The sequence below is a fragment of the Callithrix jacchus genome, chromosome 13 (assembly GCF_049354715.1).
Source record: "Callithrix jacchus isolate 240 chromosome 13, calJac240_pri, whole genome shotgun sequence".
Taxonomy (NCBI): Eukaryota; Metazoa; Chordata; class Mammalia; order Primates; family Cebidae; genus Callithrix; species Callithrix jacchus.
The window spans coordinates 13,075,008-13,091,400 of record NC_133514.1 but is presented as its reverse complement, the minus strand read 5'-3'; the positions used below and the strand labels follow the sequence as shown (position 1 = coordinate 13,091,400).

The following is a 16,393-nucleotide window of genomic DNA, read 5'->3' as shown; positions in this document are numbered from 1 at the left end:
GGAACCAAGCTGGCTGTGCCCAGGTGGCGGGAGTGTCTCTTAATTGCCGGCCAAGCAGCCGGAAATAGTTACCAACTCCTCTTGTTTACGGGGCGTGGAACAGGGGGAGTGGGATTCGAGTGAGAAAAACAATGGTGGCTGCACACCTGCTGTTTGCCAGGCCTCGTGTCTCATTTAGCCTTAAAGCGACCCTGTGTGTTAAGTATTATCACTCTCATCTTGAAGATCTGGGAATTGATAATTAGGTTAAGTGACCAGATTTTTTATATTGTTACTGGTGATTTTTTTGTTTTCTGTCTGAAATACTTTATTTCTTTTTTGTTTCTTTTTTTTAATTGCATTTGGGCTCTGGAGTACATGTGCACGTCCTGTATCCTGCAGGATTGCTGGATAGCTACATGCATGCCATGGTGGTTTGCTGTCTCATCACCCCTCCCCACTCACCTACATCAGGCATTTCTCTCGGTTTATCCTTCCCCATCGTCGCCATCCCCCTGCTGTCCCTCCCCTCCCCTTCTTTCCCCTCCACTCCCCCACCCAGCCCAGTGAATGTTGCTGTCTTCCCTGTGCTCCAGTGTTCTCATTATTTATCACCCACCTATGAGTGAAAGCATGCGATGTTTGGTTTTCTATTCTGTCAGTTTGCTGAGAGTGATGGTTTCTAGATTCATCCATGTCTCTACAAAGGACAGGAACTCATCATTTTTTATGGCTGCATGGTATTCCATGGTGTATATGAGCCACATTTTCTTTGTCCAGTTTATCATCAATGGGCATTTGGGTTGGTTCCAGGTCTTTGCTATTGTAAATAGCACCGCAATGAACATTTGCGTGCATGTGTCTTTATAATAGAACAATTTATAATCTTTTGGGTATATACCTAGTAATGGGATTGCTGGGTCAAATGGAATTTCTATTTCTAGATCCTTGAGGAGTCACCACACTGTCTTCCATAATGAATGAACTAATTTACACTCCCACCAACAGTGTGAGAGTGTTCCTTTTTCTCCACATCCTCTCCAGCGTCTGTTGTCTCCAGGTTTTTTAATGATCGCCATTTTAACTGGCATGAGATGGTGTCTCAATGTGGTTTTGATTTGCATTTCTCTAATGACTGGTGATGATGAGCATTTTTTCATGTTCAATGGCCTTACTGGGGATTTTTGTTTTTTTGTTTTTTTGTTTTTTTTGAGACAGAGTTTCGCTCTTGTGACCCAGGCTGGAGTGCAATGGCGCAATCTTGGCTCACCGCAACCTCCGCCTCCTGGGTTCAGGCAATTCTCCTGCCTCAGCCTCCCGAGTAGCTGGGATTACAGGCACGTGCCACCATGCCCAGCTAATTTTTTTTTGTATTTTTAGTAGAGACGGGGTCTCACCGTGTTGACCAAGATGGTTTCGATCTCTTGACCTCATGATCCACCCGCCTCGGCCTCCCAAAGTGCTGGGATTACAGGCTTGAGCCACCGCGCCCGGCCTTACTGGGGATTTTTTAAAAGGCTCCAGCAAAAACTCCCTGCAGGGCTGATTTTAAAGCGTGGGCCAGGGCCAGGTATGGTGGCTCATGCCTGTAATCTCAACACTTTAGGAGGCTGAAGCAGGAGGATCACTTGAGCCAGGAGTTCGAGACCAGCCTGGGCAACCTATCAAAACTCTGTCTCTATAAAAAACATTTCAAAATAAATGAACATGATAAAGGCTGAGTCAGTTGAGTGGCCCAGACATTAATCTCTCAAGAATGTAGCTATCTTATGGGACACATCATGAGGTGAGACTCTTTTCTTGGGGAAAGGAACGTAGACAGCAGATTATAAGACACAGTCAATGAGTCATATTCCTGGCTACTAGGCGGAGGGTGGAGCAGGGTCTGATGAATGCAGGGTTTGGGCCGGGTTGCAGCCATACCTGAATCCTCAGGGCAACAGAGAAAATGCTGAGCAGGATCACCAGAGGATCCCCTATCCTTCCTCCCGGCAACCCCACCCCATCACACCCTAGGATGTGGCCTCCCTTCCAAATACTGAACGCTCTAATGTTTAGAGTGACAGCTATGTAGTTTAAAAATCAAATCTCCTCTCACTCATGTACAAGAGTCTAAATGAACGGGGGGTGTGTTTTGTAAAACAAAGTCTAGCTTTCTCCAAATTCCTTTTTAAAAGGAAATAACTGCCGATCGAGGAGGCTCACACCTGTAATCCCAGCATTTTGGAAGGCCAAGGCGGGTGGATCATGAGGTCAGGAGTTTGAGACCAGCCTGACCAACATGGTGAAACCCCACCTAAAGATACAAAAATTAGCTGGGTGTGGTGGTGTGCACCTATAATCCCAGCTACTCAGGAGGCTGAGGCAGGAGAATCTCTTGAACCCAGGAGGCACAGGTTGCAGTGAGCTGAGATCACGCCGTTGCACTCCAGCCTGGGCGACAGAGCAAGATTCTGTCTCAAAAATAAATAAATAAAATAAAAGGAAAGAACTTAGAATGCTGTAAACAGTGATGAGATCTTTCTTCCATAGCGTTGAGGTTTTATGTGAAGGAAGACTGGGAATCACTGAGAGCAGGTGGGGTTAAAAAAAGAAGGAGGAAGCCACAGTAGGATGTGTGGGCACAGAGATGGTTCTTGGTTTGAAGGGGAGGCAGGTGATGGGCCCCCGCGGTCCCAAGGTAATTTGCGCCCAGCCCTGTCTCACCAGCACACAGGCCTCTCCTTGCCGGGGCAGCCTCCCAGGGGCCTCAGCTCTCCTCCCAAGCATACCCCGGCTGCGTCTCCTCTCTCTGCAGGTCACACGGAATAAATGAAACATCTCCCACAACAGTGCTCCCGCCACGAGGCGTTTTGTAAATTACTGTGTATATAAATGGAGGCCATTTAGAAACTCGATGTGATTTTCAGTCGGAGTAAATTTTTCCTGTACTTAATGCCAGCATTGCTATAAATTGTTTTCCTGGGGAGAGAACAGCAAGCCTGCCACACCACAACCCCAATAGGCGTGATTTCTTTACTTATTTTTTTAACTTTTAGAGCGACAGCTATGTAGTTTAAAAATCAAATTTCCACGTACATGAGTCTAAATTAACAGGGAACGTGTTTGGTAAATCAAAACTGAGCTTCTGCCAAATTCCTTTTTTTTTTTTTTTTTGAGGTGGAGTTTCACTCTTGTTACCCAGGCTGGAGTGCAATGATGAGATCTCAGCTCACTCAACCTCAGCCTCCCGGGTTCAAGCAATTCTCCTGCCTCAGCCTCCCAAGTAGCTGGGACTGCAGGTGTACGCCACCATGCCCAGCTAATTTTTGTATTTTTAGTAGAGACGGGGTTTCACCATGTTGACCAGGATGGTCTTGATCTCTCGACCTTGTGATCTGCCGGCCTCGGCCTTCCAAAGTGCTGGGATTACAGGTGTGAGCCACCGCGCCCTGCGCCCTGATGCCAAATTCCTTTTTAAAAGGAAATAGGCTGGGCGCGGTGGCTCACGCCTATAATCGCGCCTGTAATCCTGGTGGTGGAGGCTGAGGTGGGTGGATCACGAGGTCAGGAGTTTGAGGCCAGCCTGGCCAACATAGTGATACTAAAAATACAAAAATTAGCTGGCACGCACCTGTAATCCCAGCTATTCAGGAGGGCTGAGGCCGGAGATTTGCTTGAACTTGGGAGGTGAACGTTGCAGTGAGCCAAGACTACGCCATTGCACTCCAGCCTGGGTGACAGAGTGAACTCCATCTCAAAAATAAAGGAATAAAAGGAAAGAAGTAGGCCGGCATGGTGGCTCACACCTGTAATCCCAGAACTTTGGGAAGCCAAGGTAAGCGTTATCACTTGAGGTCAGGAGTTTGTGACCAGCTGGCCAACATGGTGAAATGCTGTCTCTACCAAAAATACAAAAATTAGCTGGGTGTGGTGGTGCATGCCCGTAATCCCAGCTACTCAGGAGGATGAGGCAGGAAAATCGCATAAACCTAGAAGGCAGAGGTTGCAGTGAGCTGAGATGGTGCCACTGGACTCCAGCCTTGGTGACAGAGTAAGACCCTGTCTCAAAATAAAAAAAGAATAAATGGGGCCAGGCACAATGACTCACGCCTGTAATCCCAGCACTTTGGGAGGCAGAGACAGGCAGGTCACATGAGCTCAGGAGTGTGAGACTGGCTGGGCCAACATGGTGAAACCCTGTCTCTACTAAAAATACAAAAATAGCTGGGCGTGGTAACACATGCCTGTAATCCCAGTAACTCAGGAGGCTGAGGCAGGAGAATTGCTTGAACCCAGGAGGCAGAGGCGGCAGTGAGCCAAGATCACGCCACTGCACTCCAGCCTGAGAGACAGAGTGAGACTTTGTCTCAAAAAAAAAAAAAAGGAAATAACTTAGAACGTTGTAAGCAATCATGAGGTCTTTCTTCCACACCTTAGAGGTTTTGTGTGAGGGAATCACCAAGAGGGATGGAGACAGAAGAAGGAAGAAGGCAAGGCTGTGTGGGCACAGAGAAGGATCCGGGGGAAATAGGATAAAATAGGAGATGATGAGGGAAAGGGAGAAACAGAGGCTAGCTGGGTGCCCGGCCCTTTGCCCATAGTGGATCCCACCGGTAGAAGTTAGACCACAGGTCCCGTGCTCTTTGAGAATTTTCCTTAGCTATGAGATAGAGCATGAGTGTGCAGTCAGGGAAAAAGCAGGAGAAAAACACAAAACTTCTTATTTTGCCACTTTTCTCAGGGCATACACTCATCTCTATCCACAGCCTAGGAGACTGCACAAGTGCCGAGGGAGGGTCCAGATCGCTGCCTCTGGCGGGCGTGTGCTTCCACCTGCTGTGTGCCTGCTTGCCTTGTACTCACAGCACCCTCAGATGCCACTGGGCACAGACACCAAGCAGGCAGCTGAGTGAGAACGTGGGAAGATGGACAGAGTCTTACTTGTTTATAGTTTATAATTTGTGATGATCTATGGGTTACTTTATTTTAGATTTCGAAATATATTTTCCTTTTGCTGTTTGTTTGAGGCAGGCTCTTGTTCCGTCGATCAGACTGGAGTGCAGCGGTGTGATGACCACTCACACAGCCTCCCAGCTCACATGATCCTTCCACCTCAGCCTCCAGAGTAGCTGGGACTACAGGCGCACCACACCACACCAGGCTAATTTTTAAATTTTTTAAAAAGAATTTTTTTAAAATAGTAGAGATGAGGTCTTGCTATGTTGCCCAGGCTGGTCTCAAACTCCCAGGCTCTAGCAATCCTCCTGCCTCAGCTTCCTAAAGTTCTGGGGTTACAGGTGTGAGAATCTATTTCCTCACTTCTTAACTGAGGTGTAACTTACATAAAGGGCACAAGTCATGACAATTTCTTATATGGGTATAGACCCATGTGGCCACCAGGTGCATTAAGACATAGGGTGCTTCTGGACTCCAGTGAGCTCCTTGTGCCCTCCCAGTCAGTATCCCCAAGAGGTGATCACTTGTCTAGTCTCCATCAATGTGTATTGGCTTTGCCTGTGTAGTTTGTACCTGTGGAGACAGAGAGAGAGAGCTACAGATATAAGGAGACATCTCTAAATGTGTTAGTTGTTTGGCTTCTTTTGCTTGTGGTTGTCTTTGTGATTCATGGCGGATGGTGGTGCATGTAGCAACAATTCACCCTTTTTCTTGGCTGTGTATCATTCCATGATGTGACCCATCATAGGAGAATCGATTGAGCTCAGGAGTTCAAGACTAGCCTAGGCAACATGGTGAAACCTGGTCTCTACCAAAAATACAAAAACTTAGCTGGTGATGGTGACGCACATCTGTGGTCCCAGCTACTTGGGTGCCTGGGGTGGGAGGATCGCTTGAGCTCAGGTGACAGAGGTTAAGCCAAGATCATGCATGCCAGTGTACTGCAGCCTGGGAGACAGAGCAAGATAGTCAAAACACAAAAAAAACACCACACACAAAACCCAAATAAATAACCAAGAAAATTGTTTTAAAAAGCAGTAAGAGCTACCATGAGAATTAAAATAAAATGGCATAACAGTGAATGGGTGGTTTCTTGTCTCGGGTGATCTGAGGTTGTGACATTAGGCTGAGTTCTGAAGGAGCTTACCACACAGAGGTCTGCGGGCAGAGCATCCCTGGCAGAGCTACAGGTCATGCAAAGGCCCTCAGGCAGGACTGAGCTTGGCATGTTTGAGGCAGAAACAAGGCCGATTTGTCTAGAGCATGGTGTGAACAGAGAGTGCGTATGCTACGAGTTAGAGAAATAGCCTGGGGCCATCACAGAGACTCCGTGACTCAGAGACAGGAGTCTGAATTTTTTTCTAAGTGCAGTGGGAAATCTTTGAAAAGCTGGAAACAGGGAAAACTTGATATGCTGCATATTTTTAAAGGTCACCAGCATGAGGATTTGGCTGGAAGAGAATGAACTTGGGTGCATTTCAGACATTAATTCCACAAGCAATAAAGAAGATTAAAAAAAAAAGAAATCTGGGGAAATTCCTAGAGTTTTGGTTTAAGCAACTCAGTGGATTATGTTGCCTTTTTAAAGATGAGGATGCCTGGGGGAGGAGGGCTGGCTGGGCAAGGGAAAGGTGGACTCCAGAGTTCTCTTTTGGCTGGCGCGGTGACTCACGCCTGTAATCCCAGCACTTTGGGAGGCCGAGAGATCGAGACCATCCTGGCCAACATGGTGAAACCCTGTCTCTACTAAAAGTACAAGAAATTAGCTGGGCATGGTGATGTGTGCCTGTAGTCCCAGCTACTCGGGAGGCTGAGGCAGGAGAATTGCTTGAAACTGGAAAACGGAAGTTGCAGTGAGCTGGGATTGCGCCACTGCACTCCAGCCTGGAGATGGAGTGAGACTGTCTCAGAAAAAAAAAAAAAAAAAAAAATTCTCTTTTGCATAAGTTCATTTGGGATGTATGCAAGGCCAGGCGTGGTGGCTCATACCTGGAATCCCAGTGCTTTGGGAGGTCAAGGTGGGTGGATCTCTGGTGGAGCCCAGAAATTCAAGACTAGCCTGGACAACATAGCAAAACCCCGTTTCTACAACCATTTTAAAAAAATAACTGAGTGTGGTGGTGTGAGCCTGTAGTTCCAGCTACTTGGAAGGTTGAGATGGGAGGTTTGCTTGAGCCCAGGAGGCTGAAGCTGTAGTGAGCCATGCTGGAGATACCCTACTCCAGCCTGGACTATGGAATGAGTGAGATAGTCGCTAAACAAAAAAAAGGTTGGGCGCAGTGGCTCACACCTGTAATCTTTGGGAGGCCGAGGCAGGTAGATCACCGAGGCCAGGAGTTTGAGATCAGCCTGGCCAACATGGGGAAACCCTGTCTCTACTAAAAATACAAAAATTAGCTGGGTGTGGTGTGTGCACCTGTCATCCCAGCTACTCGGGAGGCTGAGTCAGGAGAATCACCTGAATCCAGGGGGTGGAAGTTGCAGTGAGCTGAGATGGCACCACTTCACTCCAGCCTGGGAGACAGAGCGAGACTCTGTGTTTCTCTCTATATACATATACGTATATGTATATATACACACGTATATATGTATATATATAGATGTGTATATATGTATGTATATATGTATACAGATGTATATGTATATTTCCTAGCACTATATATATATGTATATATGTGTGTGTGAATATATATGTATATATGTGTGTGTGTGTATATATATATGGATGTGAAACAATTCCAGTTTTAGTCGAGTATCCTGGGAAAAGAGGTCAGGGCTGAAAATACAGATGTGGGGGATCCTGGGACCGCAGGGGAAATGTCCTCATCTCTCTGTGAACAGGTTGTTAATTGGGTCCAGTTCGGTGTCTTGTGTGCTGGGCAGCCACTGTCACACACCAGGCACTTCCAGCCTGGCCCAGTCCTGGCAAACACACTACCTGTGGCTGTCATTTTAGACCAGAGGAAACAGGGATGAACTGGAATCCCAGAGCCCAGGTATTGAGGACTGGCTCTGATTCCAGGAACCAAAGAAAAATCACAGCTCTCGGTCACGTTCCTGTGGCAGCACCCGCCAGATGCTTCCCAGGCTCTCTGTCTTCATTTCCAGGCCAGACCTACGCGATGACTCTTACTTTCCCCAGTTTATAGATGAAGACATGGCTCCGGTTGGTAAAATGACTTCTTCAAGTTCGTAAGTCAAGCCCAGATCTATTTCTTTCTTTCTTTTTTTTTTTTAGGCAGAGTCTTGCTCTTTCTTCCAGGGTGACATACAGTGGTACGATCTCAGCTCACTGCAACCTCCTCCTCCTGGATTCAAGTAATTCTCCTCCCTCAGCCTCTTGAGTAGCTGGGACTACAGGCATACACCACCACGCCTGGCTAATGTTTTTTGTATTTTTGTTTCGTTTTGTTTGAGATGGAGTCTTGCTCTGTCACCCAGGCTAAAATGCAGTGACAAAATCTCGGCTCACTGCAGTCTCCACCTCCTGGGAGGATTGCTTGAGCTCAGGAGGTAGAGGCTGCAGTCAGCTGTGGTCGTGCCACTGCACTTCCAGCCTTGGTGACAGATTGAGACCCTGATTCTAAAAAAAACCACGTCGACTGTTGTGGTCTCATCTAGTTGTAATAGTCTGGATTCTGAACGAATTTGAGTGTGTGTATGTTTCCGTTTTCTAAGTGATTTTGAATCTTACTGTAACTGACATGCTTCAGCCAGAGCATGATTTCCACACTTTGCCTGCAAGAGGGGTGATGACCCAGCAGCTGGGGCACCTGGAATGCAAGGGTTTGTTGCTGTGAGCCCGAGGTGAAAGGCCTCTTGGAAGCAGAAAGGATTCTGTCACAGCTACTTTGCTCCCTTTACCCACAGCATCTTTCTTTCCCTAGCTCTGGAAAATAGTTCTCATTTTCTAAATCCTTGTGCCCTGAAGACCAAGTCTGCTGGGGAATGTCAAAGGGGTCACAGGATTAAATACAGAACCGAGTCTGTTTGCTGCTCCCTGCAAAGCCGGCCGCTGTCACCCACCCCAGCTAGACCTCATCATCGGGGCTCCCTGCAAGAGGACCGTCACTTCCTTTAGGCTTTGGCAACAGCAAAGGGCAAAGGGCTCTTTCTTATTGACATGTGCCCACCTGGGTCCAGAACAGCATTCTGACAGCAGACAGGAAGAGCCGCTCTACCTGAGTGGTGTGATGTTTGTTCAAAACCTATCTTCAGTGCAAATGTCCTTCGGATGTTGAAAGCTCCTATCGTAACTTTTTGGTGGTTGTACATTTCTAACATGTCTTAAAACTCTAGCAGGGTGGGCTGGGCATGGTGGCTCATGCCTGTGATCCCAGCACATTGGGAGGCTGAGGCAGGCAGATCACATGAGGTCAGGAGTTTGAGACTAGCCTGGCCAACATGGCGAAATCCTGTCTCTACAAAAAATACAAAAATTAGTTGGGCATGGTGGCACACACCTGTAGTCCCAGCTACTGGGGAGGCCGAGGTAGGAGAATTGCTTGAACCTGGGAGGCGGAGGTTGCAGTGAGCCGAGATTGTGCCATTGCACTCCAGCCTGGGAGTCTGGGTAACAGAGCGAGACTCCATCTCAAAAAAAAAAAGCAAAACCAAAACCAAAACTCTAGCAAGGTGAGTCAACTCTCCCAGTACGCTTAACCAATAATTTCCCTAGGTAAAAGTTATTGTTATCTTCTTAATCTATATAAAAGCCCCAGGGTGACTTTTTATCATGAAAGGGTGGTGAATGCCGTGGACCTCCATGAAGGGGCGGACGTTGCAGTGAACAGAGTTAATGCTATCGAACTCTATACTTAAAAATGATTAAAATGGCAAACTTTCCCTTATCTTAAATATTTTACCATAATAAAAAAGACAGTGAGGCCGGCTGGTGGCTCACACCTGTAATCCCAGCTACCTTGGGAGGCCAAGGTGGGTGGATCATCTGAGTTCAGGAGTTCAAGACCAGCCTGACCAATATGGTGAAACTCTGTCTCTACTAAAAGAAAAGGTATATTATAATAATAGTAAAACTATAGATGTGACTGGAGATTTCTGGCATGGGAATCGACTGAGGGAAAAACACAATGGCCTAGAATTAGAAGCAAATGAAGCTCATTGGGAAATGGTAACTGGGTGCAGGGAAGTCACCAGGGGCTAGTGGTGAACGAAGCTGAGCAGCTGAGTGGAGGTCAGATCAGGAGAAGCCTCACGTCCAGCAGGAAAGAGGTTGAACCCAGCACAGCAAGGTTTCTAAACAGGAAGCAGCATATGGCTGCTTTGACTGTGGGCAAAATCACTTCAGCAAGTGTGGGGGATTTATGGCCTGAGAACAGGCTGAAAGCAGTGAGAGAAGCTGGCAGGGTCAGGCCCAGGCACAGAATAGGCTCTAGCCTGGCTCCCACTCCCTCGAAGCCCCAAGTGCCCCTAAGAGCCAGCGTAAGACACAGGGAACCCACCTATGTCTCAGTTCTGTTACCTGCTTTAGCACGAGCTTTACCTGCTCTAACAGGAGCCCACATGTCATCCTCGGGACTTCCCTGGATACCAAGTCCCTAAACTGGGGAGGAAGCCCACGTAGAAATTAGCTTAGTGCTATAATCCCAGCACTTTGGGAGGCCAAGGAGGGCGGATTACCTTAGGTTGGGAGTTTGAGACCAGCCTGACCAACATGGAGAAACCCTGTCTCTGCTAAAAACACAAAACTAGCCAGGTGTGGTGGTGCATGCCTGTGTAATCCCAACTACTCAGGAGGCTGAGGCAGGAGAATCACTTGAATCCGGGAGGCGGAGGTTGCGGTGAGCCGAGATCACGCCACTGTACTCCAGCCTGGGCAACAAGAGTGACACTGTCTCAAAAAAAAAGAAAAAAAGAAATTAGTGATAAAAATCATCTGTGTGAGCCCTGGACGCTCTAACCTAAATGTCTATCTCCCTGGCAAGGTCTGCTGGGGGAGTAGCAAAAGAAGGGGGTTTTCTTCCAGTCCGAAAATTCTGTTAACTCAGTCACCTGGGCCCCAGCTCCATGTTCAGTGACCTCATGTTGGTAGCTTGAAATTAGCGAGGGCAGCGGTTTTACAACACAGGCATCTGCAGACAGCGCACATCAGAGCTTTTATTTCTGGAGAGCCAGCTGTCATCCGCATCCGTGCACCACCGACAGGCCTTCTGGTTCTTGTAGACAGACTCCTGCAAGAAAAAACTGATCCCATAGTGCCGGGCAGGGCTTTATTTCTCTGAGATCCACTAGGTCCCCACCACCTCAGGAGGCAGGGCCAGTGCTCCCTGACATTGTAACGCTTCTCATCCCACCCAAGTGGTGGGGCTAACTGATAGAGGTGCCTCAGTTCACAAAGACATTCTGCAGGCTCCTGTGGAATTCTTGAAGCAGAGCTTTGAACTCTTCAGCAGGAAGGATTGTGTGTGCAGTTTAAGGATGAGGATGTTGGCCGGGCTCGGTGGCTCACCCCTGTAATCCCAGCACTTTGGGAGGCCGAGGAGGGTGGATCATGTAGTCAGGGGATTATCATCTGGCCAACATGGTGAAACTTCATCTCTACTAAAAATAAAAAAAAAAAAAAAATAGCTGTGTGTGGTGGCGTGTGCCTGTAATCCCAGCTACTCGGAGGCTGAGGCACGAGAATTGCTTGAAACCAGGAGGCAGAGGTTGCAGTGAGCTGAGATCTCGCCTCTGCACTCAGGCCTGGTGACAGAGCAAGACTCTATCTCAAAAAAAAAAAAAAAGAGTGGGGATGCTGTTTCCCATAACTGCCAACCCATGTCCTCTTAGGTTCCTGAGGTTCAGATGCTGCCCCCACACCTGTCGCAGGCATTTGGACTGCAGTCCAGACACATTTGATATGCCGTGTAGGCTGTCTTAGCTCATGAGCATCTCGGAATTAAACGGGAAAGGCCAGAAGGGTGTTAAACAGAAACAAAAACGTCATCAATTTGGTTTGACTGTATTTAACTGTTTAGCCTTTTTTTTTTTTTTAAGAGATGGGGTCTCACTCTATTGTCCAGCCTGGAGTACAGTGATGTGTCATAGCTCACTGCAGCCTTGACCTCCCAGGCTCAAGTGATCCTCCTGCCTCAGCCTACTGAGTAGCTGGGCCGATGGTGGGCACCCTCATAGCTTCTTATTTTTGTAGAGACTGGGTCTGGCTATCTTGCCCAGGCTGGCCTCTGACTCCTGAGCTCAAGCGATCCTCCCCTCTTAGCCTCCCAAAGTGCTGGGATTTCAGATATGAGCCATGGCACCCATTGTTAGCTTTTTGATACATTTAAGCTCACATACATGATTATTAATTATGATTGCTTTTGTCATTCAGTGTGTTCAATTTTCCAAAGACGACACTTTGAATCTCCAGCTCCTGCTCCCTCATGTGCGTTGAATTGTCCCCATCCCTCCACACTAACAGGCTGAAGTCCTAAGCCTCAGTACCTCAGAATGTGGCCTCATTTGGGAATAGGGTCATTGCAGATGGGATTAGTTAAGATGAGGGCATATTGGAGTAGGGAGGTCCCAAATCTCAATCTCATAGGACTAGTGTTCTTATAAAAAGGGGAAGTTTGGACACAGGGAGAATGCCACGTGTACATGAAGCTGGCCATCTACAACCCAGGAGAGACACCTGGAACCATCTTCCCTCACAGTCGTCAGAACTGGAACCAACTCTGCGCACACCTTGAATACAGACTTCCAGCCTCCGGGACTGTGACACAGCACACGTCTGCTGATTTAGCACAGCAGTGCTAGCTAACCAACACGCTCCTCCCCAAAATGTACTTTTTCATTTGTGCCCCACCGGGATTTGCAGACAAGCAATATCGTCCTGGTTCCCTAACGCCTCAGAATGTTTTATTCCTAGATCACTTTTAAAAATTATTATTACTATTATTATTATTTTTTGAGACAGGGTCTCACTCCGTTGCCCAGGCTGGAGTGCAGTGGCAGGATCTCGGCTCACTGCAACCTCCGCCTCCCAGGTTCATGCAGTTCTCCTGCCTCAGCCTCCCGAGTAGCTGGGATTACAGGCACTGGCCACCATACCCCATTAATTTTTGCATTTTTAGTAGAGATGGGGTTTCATTATGTTGGTCAGTCTAGTCTCAAACTCCTAACCTTGTGTTCTGCCTGCCTAGGCCTCCCAAAGTGCTGTGATTACAGCTGTGAGCCACCGCACCCGGCCTTAAAATTATTACTTACATTGAGGGAAAACTGAAAGATTGCAATGCCATCCACAATTATGATTAGTCCCAACCACTCAAAGGTTAAAAACTGATCTAATAAAAATAATGAACCTTAAGACGAATTAAACTCTAAACTGCTCAGCAGCTACTGCTTGTTTGCGGACGCGCAGATTTGCCACACAGTTGGAATCACTGGCCACCTGCTATCTTGTGTTGTGTTTGTCACTTCACATCACTTAATAGAAATATTTCCACGTACTGACATTTCATATTCTTATTTAAATAGCGTCTTACTAGTCATTTGTTATATTCTCATTTTTCGCTACATCTTTGTGTAATTTACTTTCTAACTCCATTTAAACTATTTCCTCGGGGCATATACGGGAAGAGTCCTGGATTCCAGTTCTAGCCCGTCACACGGAACCCCGTTCTTCTGTAGACTGAGCCGATCCGTGGTTCCCCCAGAAATAAAAACGACGCGTGCAGGTTTCTCCCTCCCCTTGACGTCATTTCGTTTGATCCTTTGTAACGATTTTCCCTAGTTTGGAAAACTTGCCCTAGTCTGAATGCTGCTTTCGCGTTTCCTTACGACACTAAGCGGGAGGTGGCCCCGCACTCTAAGCATCCGGCTCAGTTTCCTGCTCTACCAGGACCCCAGGCACCTGCGCCCTTGCCGCCCGCGGTGTGCAGCAGGGTGCGGGTGTTGTTGCAGCGGCGCCCGCCAGGGGGCGGTGCAGGCTCGGCGTTGTCTGCGGCATCCCACAATACACCGGGCTCTGGGGCCTGCTCGACGATCTTGAATCCAGCTGGAGGCCGCGAGGAGGCAGGGCCGGGAGCTGAAGGGGGCGGGGCCACCGAGGAAAGGGCCGGGAGCCGCCGCGGAGGCGGTGGGCGGGACGTTAGGGGGCGGGGCCGGGAGCCGCCGAGGGGAAGCTGGGCAGGGCATTCGGAGGCGGGGCCAAGAGACGCCGCGGCAGCGGCGGTGGGCGGGGCTTCCGGGGCGGAACCCGGAGCCCCACAGGGGGCAGTGGGTGGGACCGGGAACCGGAGGGGGCGGGGCTTCCCAGGGGGCGGGGCATAAAAGCGGGGCCGTGGAGGGGGGAGGGGGATCAGGGGGCGGGGCCGTGGAGAGGGAGGAGCCGGGGCCTCAAGGGGCGGGGCCGCTTGGGCTGCCGCCCGCCGCAATAGCCGCCGCTGGAGACCGCGGGACCTGGCGCTGCAGCGAGGTAGGGGCTCTTCGGGATCGCCCTTTTCGGGGGTGGGAAGTCTTTTTTTCGTCGTGCCAATGGGAGAAGCGGCGAGTTGCTAAAATTTAGAGACTGCTTCGCACTCTGACCGAAGCCCGGGCTTTGCCCCGGGGATCGATTTTAAAACTCTTTGTCTGGCCCCGAGGTCCTGCCCGCGGGCTGGGCGTGGGGCGCCTTGCTCTGGGCGTCTGGGGCGGGCGATTGCAAGCTCGCCGTCCGTGCCCGTGCCTCGATGGTGGACGTGAACTCCAGGATGTGCTGGGCTGGGTTTCAGCAGAGGTGGGAATGAGTGAGAGCCGGGAGAATGTGGCTGTCGTAGGGGTCCGTGTCACACTGTAGGCGGGGGACCCTACCCCTGCTGCCTCGGGTACGGGGTGGCGGCGTCTGCCACGCGCCCGCCTCGCGCGCTGTCAGGAGGCTCTTTCCAGTGGGTGAGCCCGTGCTGTGGGTGCCCTTCGGTCCCTGCAGCCCCAAACACGCCTACCCCAGAGGACACCACCGAATGCGGCCCTCAAAGCCGTACCCGCGAGCCCCTCAGCACAGCTGACTTTAATTTGGGATCCTACAATTTGAGCTTTTCAAAAGTTAAGTTTGGCAAATTGGAAGCCCGGGAATAGGGAACGATCGGAATGCTGAAGCTTGTTGGCGTCTGTCCTCAGCCTGTTTCTGGGTCACCCTGCGGGACTCCATCCGTTCAGTCTCATCCCTTGGTAAGAATGTCCCGCCCTGAAGGCTCCAGTCTGACAGTGTTAGGTGACCCCATCTTTGCCTACTTTTCAAGGCTTGGCAAAGCACGTGTGTCTTTTCATCCTTATCCCCCACGTAACATAATTCATGTTTTTATTTAAAACCCTCACCCTATATTTTCATTCCCATAAATACAAATTGGTTGATTTTACTTGTGAACTCCTTTAAGCGTTTAGTAATAAAGGTTATAATTAGGAGAACTGAAAGATACTCATCAGGTAAACACGATCCGCCTTAACAAATTTGCTGATCATAAAAGACTGAAGATGGGAAATGAGGCAAGCTTGGTTTTAAAACATTTCTGCCTCTGAGAAGGTTGAACAATTAAAATTATTGCTCATTCCAAGTCTAAAATGCTAGCAATGAACTCAGATTCCTTTTTTGTTGGCTGTTTGTACTTGTTGACTTGAGATAATAAAAAATAAGAAAATTCTCCCTATCCCCAGGACTGAAGAAAATTCTTTTCTTTTTTAAAGACGGGGTTTCACCATGTTGGTCAGGTTGGTCTTGAACTCCCGACCTCAGGTGATCTGCCCGCCTTGGCCTCCAAAGTGCTTGGATTACAGGCGTGAGCCACTACACCTGGCTGAAAATTCTTTCAAATTGTTCTCACCTTACCTATCCCCAGGGAAAGGAGGTAAGTCTCAGAGTTGTTGAGATCCTGAATATTTTGTTAAGCTAAATTCCTACTGGTCCTTAACGAACCCTGAGTACTTTCCTCTGGAATTACCAGTTCTTTCTCAAAATGTGAAATTATGAGTTGCCTAATACATATACTAGTTCCCATCTCACATTAATATTCATTTAAAAACATTTCCAGGCTGGGCGTGGTGACTCATACAGGTAATCCTAGAACTTCAGGAGGCCAAGGTGGGAGAATCGCTTGAGCTCAAGAGTTCAAGACCATCCTGGGCAACATGGTGAAACCTCATGTCTACAAAAAAAATTTAAAAATTAGCCGGGTGTGGTAGCGAGTGCCAGTGGTTCCAGCTACTCAGAAGGCTGAGGTGGGAGGATCACTCGAGCCTGGGAGGCAGAGGTTGCAGTGAACAGAGACCACCCCACTGCATTCCAGCCTGGGTGATAGAGACCCTATCTCAAAAAATAAAAATCATTGTGTATTTGTGAGTAAAAAGAAACAAATCTTTAAAAGATTAAAAACGAGAAAAAAATTAGTTTGTTAGATTTAAAAGATTTTAATCTTTAAAAATCCTTAAAAGATTAAAAACGAAAAAATTAGTATGTTAGTGATTACCATTTTGACTTCCTGGAGAGACAGTAAACCCA

At 48.4% G+C, this 16,393-nt stretch overlaps 1 protein-coding gene across 4 annotated transcripts in view; it reads left to right on the top strand.

The window, feature by feature from the left end:
• Window positions 1–14,309: 14,309 nt before the first annotated feature.
• Window positions 14,310–16,393, top strand: part of EXTL3 (exostosin like glycosyltransferase 3) — a 133,139-nt gene continuing 131,055 nt past the window's right edge. For all 4 annotated transcript variants that reach the window (XM_035269651.3, XM_017963658.4, XM_078347114.1 and 1 more), the window contains exon 1: window positions 14,310–14,338. The gene's annotated coding sequence lies outside the window, so the exon portion shown is untranslated. The remainder of the gene's footprint in view (window positions 14,339–16,393) is intronic.